At 47.1% G+C, this 7,108-nt stretch overlaps 1 pseudogene; it reads right to left on the reverse strand.

Annotated features, from left to right (window-relative positions):
* Positions 1-302: 302 nt before the first annotated feature.
* Positions 303-6,101, reverse strand: LOC135532124 (BTB/POZ domain-containing protein 17-like; annotated as a pseudogene).
* Between the last annotated feature and the right edge of the window lie 1,007 nt (positions 6,102-7,108).

A 7,108-nucleotide genomic window follows, 5' to 3' on the forward strand; every position in this document is an offset into this window, starting at 1 on the left:
TGTATCACATTATGTTCTGCATATTAGGGTGAATCAAGTAAACAGACCAATTACAGACTGGGTAAAATAACATTTTATTCAGGATATAGGAAGAGGACATAGAGAGATATGGTAGCTACATGAACCAGTAACGTTCTAAAGACCTGGAAGTATAATTTAGACCAACAATGTCGTCCATAGGTCTGTGCATAATTCATTATAAAAGCACTACTCACAACAACACAATCCTTCTAATAGCACTAATACTGCAGGTTGGCTTAAAGATTCAATAGAAATGCTCCTCAATTGCAAAAAGAGTAGGGCAACAGCAAAATGGCTTCTAGAGAAACTCTGGTATAGGAATTGTCCAGTCACTGAGTATCAGCATGGCTATAACATTTAGGCCTGTAAACTTATGTGTGTGATTGTGACTAATGGTATGAATGCATGCTTTTAAAATGGCCTGTACTTATGGTGATGGCAGTGTGCAAAGCGACGAAGGAAGCTTCACTTGATCCTGTGAGGTTTGGTTAGCACCAACAAAGTGAGGGTTCAGCTAATGGAAACAATACCAATAACTGACACTTTGATTTACTAGTAGTATCCTATAGCTATGCAGATAACATCATACAGTTAAATATGTCATAAAGATTGTGCCTTTCCTCTAATCAGGGGCCATCAAGGAAATATCCAACTATTGACATAATCATATCTCTAACAAATACAGTGCAGTCGTGTTTGCCCCTACCATGTGTGTAAGATTTGTGGGTAGGGACAATGTGGAGGAACTGTTATTATCTGAAACTCTTTCATTGACTTCTTTAATAGATGCAGTACAGTTACAGCTGGCTCAATACACCTCTTTTCAGAGTTAAAACAGTTTGGAGACAAACTTAACCACTACTGTAAAAAGTACCATTACCTTATGTAGAACAGAGGTGCCCAGTACCAGGCCAATAAACAGGAGTTGTGATATGAGTGTGTGCATGTGTGACTTTGTCTGCAGGCTAGGGGGGGACTCAGCAGGGAGGGCGGTTGGTTACGGTCATCACTGTCTGGGCAAGTTCCAAAGTCATACACCCAGACTATTTCTATAATTTCTGTTTTTGAAATATAACCTCAACCACACTGCAAACCTTATGCCGTGTACCTTAAATTAAGACCAAAAAGCAAATGTTTTGTTTTCATCATTTTTTTATGATATAGCCAATTTTTACTCTGCAACTTGACCATGTAATGGGAACCGTTGGTTACTAAGGCAACAACAACCTCTTGGCCTATTTCCTGGCAACGATGAGGCTGTGGTAAAGGGGCTTTACCACGACGTGCAGGTAGAGGAGCTGTCGATGAGGTATTCAGACGCCCGGCGGTGAAGGTCGGCTTCCACCAGGAAATCCCCGGCCTCCTCAGTGCTCTGGTGGAAGTTGTAGACGTGACGAACCACCATTTTACCCCCCTGCCTCGCTGTCACGATCACCGTTTTCTGGAAGCTCACACCTGCGAAATCGGGGCTGGAAGTGGCTGGGGTGACGATGATGCGAGGACGACCGCCGTCAGTGCGTGTGGCCTGCATCTCGTTTGTATAGGCAGAGCGCACGCTGAGCGGGAGCCAGCGTGGGGAGAACAGGGCGTTCCAGGTCACTCGCTTGCTGGCGTCGCTCCCGCTGGGGCCCAGCTGGGTCTGGAAGCTGAAGCTGCGGTCATCGCGCATGGGGTTATTGATGACCCACGGAGAGCCCCAGGACGGTGACAGGTAGTTGCGTGGCGTGAATATGCTGCAGTTGACGTCAAAGTATTTGGCCAGCTGGACAGGCGAGGCCGAGTGGAACTGGAAGGCCAGGAAGAGCAGGTCACGGATTGACTCGTAGTATTTCAGCATGATTGGGGACTGCTTCTGCAGACGGAACAGGTGCTGCGGGGGAGATCATGCCGTAGCGCACATGCCTCAGGGCATTCTCCACCGTTAGGCCGGCCGGCTGGTTCTGGCCGATCCAGGCTTCCAGTGCCTCGTAGAGCTCCAGCTCGCTCTGCAGGATGAGGTCTGGCGCTGCATCAGGGACAGCAGCAGGTCGTCGCTGATGGAGCCCCACTCGCCGCTCTGCAACACCGACGACAGGTTCCAGGAGAGGTACTGGAGGCAGCTGTCCCTCAGGTTGGCGTCGCCGATCTGCATGGCGTACTGGTACCAGCCAACCACATGGCCGGTCGGGGAGTCGCTGGACAGGTGCCCTGTCATGTACTGGCTCAGGCCCTGCTGGAGGCTCCACACACGGTACTTGCTAGCCAGCTTGTGCAGAGGGATTGCCTGGTCCAGGCGCACAGAGATGTCACCGCAGTAGAGGTACCTGCAGAGATAAAACAAGGCTAGATCGGTCTGCAGAAACATCGGGAAAGGAGGTCACTTTTTAAAATAAAAAACATGAAACACCAATAGCCCATTTCTGTTCCTCCCCTATCCTCTTGAGGTGTACACTCATTCTACCCCCCCCCAGTCCCCTCACCTGATGAACTTGTCAAAGACAGCAGCACAGTCGGCAGGCTCTCTCAGGACCAAGGTGCTGGTGTTTTGGCTGAGCAGCAGCTCCTCAAACACCTGGCTCTGCAGCGAGAGCACCAGCGTGTGCGCCTGGATCACCTTCACCTCATCCGTGTTGACCGTCTGCACGCGGAGGGCCACATCACTGCCGTTGCCTTGGGCCAGAAGACCTTCCATGCGCTGCACCATTGCCATGGAGTGATTCAGCGTTGTGGCGCCATTCTCCAGCGCCACCTCCTGCTTCAGCGCGGCTGCAGGAAGAGAAGATGTAGGGATCCCATTCAACACCGGGTCAACTGCAAGTGAAAACACCTCTTTCTCAATTCATCTGTCCTCGATTCCTCACAACCTCATTCTATTCACCATTCTCTCTATTCTATATGGTATCCTCCCCTTGACCTTCTCCTCCATTACGGTTGTGAAGGTAGTGAGGAATTAACGGAAAGACAAATTGAGATAGAGCCCTTCTTCTCCAGTCATCACTCACTTCCACACTGAAAGTTGAGTTGACAGTTAAGCCTTCTGCCAATCAACACCGGTTGAATTACAACCGCCAACCAATCATGAATTATGACAAGTTGTCTACCAGCCTTAACACTCTACACCCTCTCCTTCAAAGCTTAATTAACAGTACAGTGATGAGATAAACAGCCATTAACTTGAAGAGTTGCTGAGTTTGTCTGCAGTTGAAAAGTGACTGACCTAGTCGCTAATGGGGAAATCCTACCCGTGGTTTGGGTTTAGGGTCAGCATCTTGGAGTGTAAAACACATTGTTAATAGACAGATAATAATGGATGGTAATAGTGTAGGCTATGAAACCAATAGGCTACTTGTCTTTAAGTACAATTATGCCGAGGCTATACTGTATAAGCACCAGACATGTCGAAAACATTTTTTTATCGCCTGACTAAACTACTTTTTTAAAGTTTTTAAATCCATATTTGCAGATTATTACATGAATAGACTGAATTAAATTGCTCGGTGTCTACATCACTGAGGACTTAACATGATCCTCTCACACCAGCACGACTGTCGTGCCTCTTCTCCCTCAGGAGGCTGATACGATTTGGCATGGCGCCTCAGATCCCTAGGAACTTTTACAGCTGCATCATCGAGAGCATCCTGACTGGTTGTATCACCGTCTGGTATGGCAACTGCAACCCCCTCAACCGGAAGGCCCTACAGAGGGTGGTACGGACGGCCCAGTGCATCACTGGGGGTGAGCACCCAGCCATTCAGGACGTAAATACCAGGCGGTGTCTGAGAAAGGCCTGAAAATTGCCAAATGGACTGTTCTCCATGTTCCCATCCGCCAGGTGGTTCCGATGCATCAAGGCTCAGGCCAACAGACTCCTAAACAGTTTAAATCTCCTGGCCATAAGACTGTTAAATGGTTAACTACTGCACACACCTACACTGCTGGTAAAAGTATTATTCATTAGATGTATTACTAACGCTATGTCCCTCCTTCACTACAGTACTAACGGGTCCCTGTGAGTTTGAGCACAAGATGTCTCCTCCTTCACTACAGGGTCCCTGTGAGGTTGAACACAAGATGTCTCCTTCTTCACTACAGGGTCCCTGTGAGGTGTAACACAAGATGTCTCCTTTACAGGGTCCCTGTGAGGTTGAACACAAGATGTATCCTTCTTCACTACAGGGTCCCTGTGAGGTTGAACACAAGATGTCTCCTTCTTCACTACAGGGTCCCTGTGAGGTTGAACACAAGATGTCTCCTTCACTACAGGGTCCCTGTGAGTTTGAACACAAGATGTCTCCTTTCACTACAGGGTCCCTGTGAGGTTGAACACAAGATGTCTCCTTCTTCACTACAGGGTCCCTGTGAGGTTGAACACAAGATGTCTCCTTCTTCACTACAGGGTCCCTGTGAGGTTGAACACAAGATGTCTCCTTCTTCACTACAGGGTCCCTGTGAGGTTGAACACAAGATGTATCCTTCTTCACTACAGGGTCCCTGTGAGGTTGAACACAAGATGTCTCCTTCTTCACTACAGGGTCCCTGTGAGGTTGAACACAAGATGTCTCCTTCTTCACTACAGGGTCTTCTTGAGGATGAGCACAAGTGGCACATGCACACTGTAGAGTCACATGAAAGAAGGTCTCAGCACGACAAGCTGCACGCTCACTCTCTTTAACGCCCTCCTTCCTCTGCCTCCATTGACACCAGCTGCTTCCTCCTGTTACTGTAGGTTTAATGAGACACAGGGGGAGAAAGACTCCTACCCCCCCACTCCCTTAGCTGCCTCACCCCCCAGTCTTCGTGTCACCACTTTCGGCTAATCATGCACCTCCACTTCAAAGCAACCTTTGTTCAGTTCATTAGACACAACTAGCCTATACCCTACATCTCCATGACGGCAGCTGATGCTTGTGGGCCATTGACAAATAACTTTGACATTTGCATATTGCATTTGTGTAATTTGTGTCATTCACCCAGCTCAAACAAAATTGGACTTCTGAAGTTCAATTTGTCTATTAATTGTGATAGGTAAACATGCCATTTAATTGTGACGTGAATTGTGATGGATTTGTTCTGGCTAATTACTTCCTAGTTTAAATGTGCTGCAATCAAGCATTCCATTTGTTTCCTTTAAAATGCCGTGGTGAATTCATTGCCATAGATTGAAGTGAGAACTTCAGGGGAATTGATACAGCTGAGGAGGATGTTATTAATAAAAGATTACCGATGTTCTCCTCTAGTCAAGCGCAGTGATTTTTAGAAGCTGGTGGGTTGAATCCCTAAATTAAACATATAAATGCATGTGTATGAGTACACAGGACGAGCACACAAAACGCATGAGGAAAAAACTGCCATGCAAGATGAAGTTGTTATAGCCTGAAATAAAGTGTCATTCAATTGATGCTTCCCCAGTCAAGTCCTTCAATATAAGAAAGGGCATTTTCTTCAGTCTCTAAAATAGCATCCTCATCGATTGTGACTCACAAAGGCCCCACAAAAACAAACATCTCAGGCTCTCCCTGCAAAACATCACAGACAAACAGAGATAGGATGTGGGAAAGTGAACTGGGGGGACAGTGCTGCTATTCCAATACTCAACCTAGTGCCTCTGGGCTTAAAGAGAGCAACCCACATGCAACGTGTCCCACCACCGTTTCCCCAACACACTGAGTGGGGCGATATTCCTCTAAAACAGAGTTGTATCTCTTTCCTACCCTTCTGTGGGATAAGAAATGTAAATAGAATAGGAAATAAAACGGATGTTGTTGATGTACTGTAGTGACAGAGGAAAGAGTGACTAAAATAGACAAGCTAAACAGTTGATCACTATGCAGAGCAGTCTGTCACACAGTCACCTTACCTCCTCCAACGGAGATGGGATGGAAGCAAAGAGCCACGAGCAGGGTTCCCAGATAGACCCGGGCAGGGATTCCTCCTTCATAGGTGTGTGCCATATCTAGGCATATATATCTCCTCTCTCTCTCTCTCTCTCTCTTCTCTGTTCCTTCTTTTTCTCTCGTTTCACTCTTTCCGTCTTCCCCTTAGTGCTTATTGTCTTTGTGTGAGTGTGTGCAAGAGGTGGGTTGCCCCGTTGTGGCGCCCTGACTCCCCGTCCCGGACTCTTTATGTAGGACGCCTGGCCTTTTTTCCCCGCCTGGCGCCTCTCACATCGCCTTGCGGACTCCATTGATTGGTGGAATCTGGCAGGGGCCGTTGCCATGACGACGGCTTTGATTTTGAATTTCTCCCTTTTCCATGTTAACATGGCATCGATCTGTGGCCCAATAGGGACTATCTCTTCATTTTCTGAGTGGAGGTGGATGAGAAAGGGTTATTAAACACTATATTATGGAGTCAATGTGAATCAACTATTTTATGATAAAGTACACTGTTATAATATAATTAGGGTATTGTATGTGAGGGTTTTATTTATGTTAATTAGAAGTAATGAGACCAGTATATGAAATGTGTAACAATGGCACGATTAAGTAATTAACCACAGAGTTAATTAGTGAGGTGATATCTTCCTGGAGAGCTACTGTCCTATAGGTTTTAACTCCAACCCTGTTCCTGAAGAGCTACCCTGCTGTAGGTTTTAACTCCAAGCCTGTTCCTGAAGAGCTACCCTGCTGTAGGTTTTAACTCCAACCCTGTTCTTGAAGAGCTACCCTGCTGTAGGTTTTAACTCCAAGCCTGTTCCTGAAGAGCTACCCTGCTGTAGGTTTTAACTCCAAGCCTGTTCCTGGAGAGCTACCCTGCTGTAGGTTTTAACTCAAAGCCTGTTCCTGGAGAGCTACCCTGCTGTGGGTTTTAACTCCAAGCCTGTTCCTGGAGAGCTACCCTGCTGTAGGTTTTAACTCCAAGCCTGTTCCTGGAGAGCTACCCTGCTGTAGGTTTTAACTCCAAGCCTGTTCCTGGAGAACTACCCTGCTGTAGGTTTTAACTCCAAGCCTGTTCCTGGAGAGCTACCCTGCTGTAGGTTTTAACTCCAAGCCTGTTCCTGGAGAGCTACCCTGCTGTAGGTTTTAACTCCAAGCCTGTTCCTGGAGAGCTAGCATCATGTAGTCAAAACTTATAGGTAGGTATCTCTCCAGGAACAGGGTTGGAGTTA

The sequence above is a fragment of the Oncorhynchus masou genome, unplaced genomic scaffold (genome assembly GCF_036934945.1).
Source record: "Oncorhynchus masou masou isolate Uvic2021 unplaced genomic scaffold, UVic_Omas_1.1 unplaced_scaffold_1737, whole genome shotgun sequence".
NCBI lineage: Eukaryota > Metazoa > Chordata > Actinopteri > Salmoniformes > Salmonidae > Oncorhynchus > Oncorhynchus masou.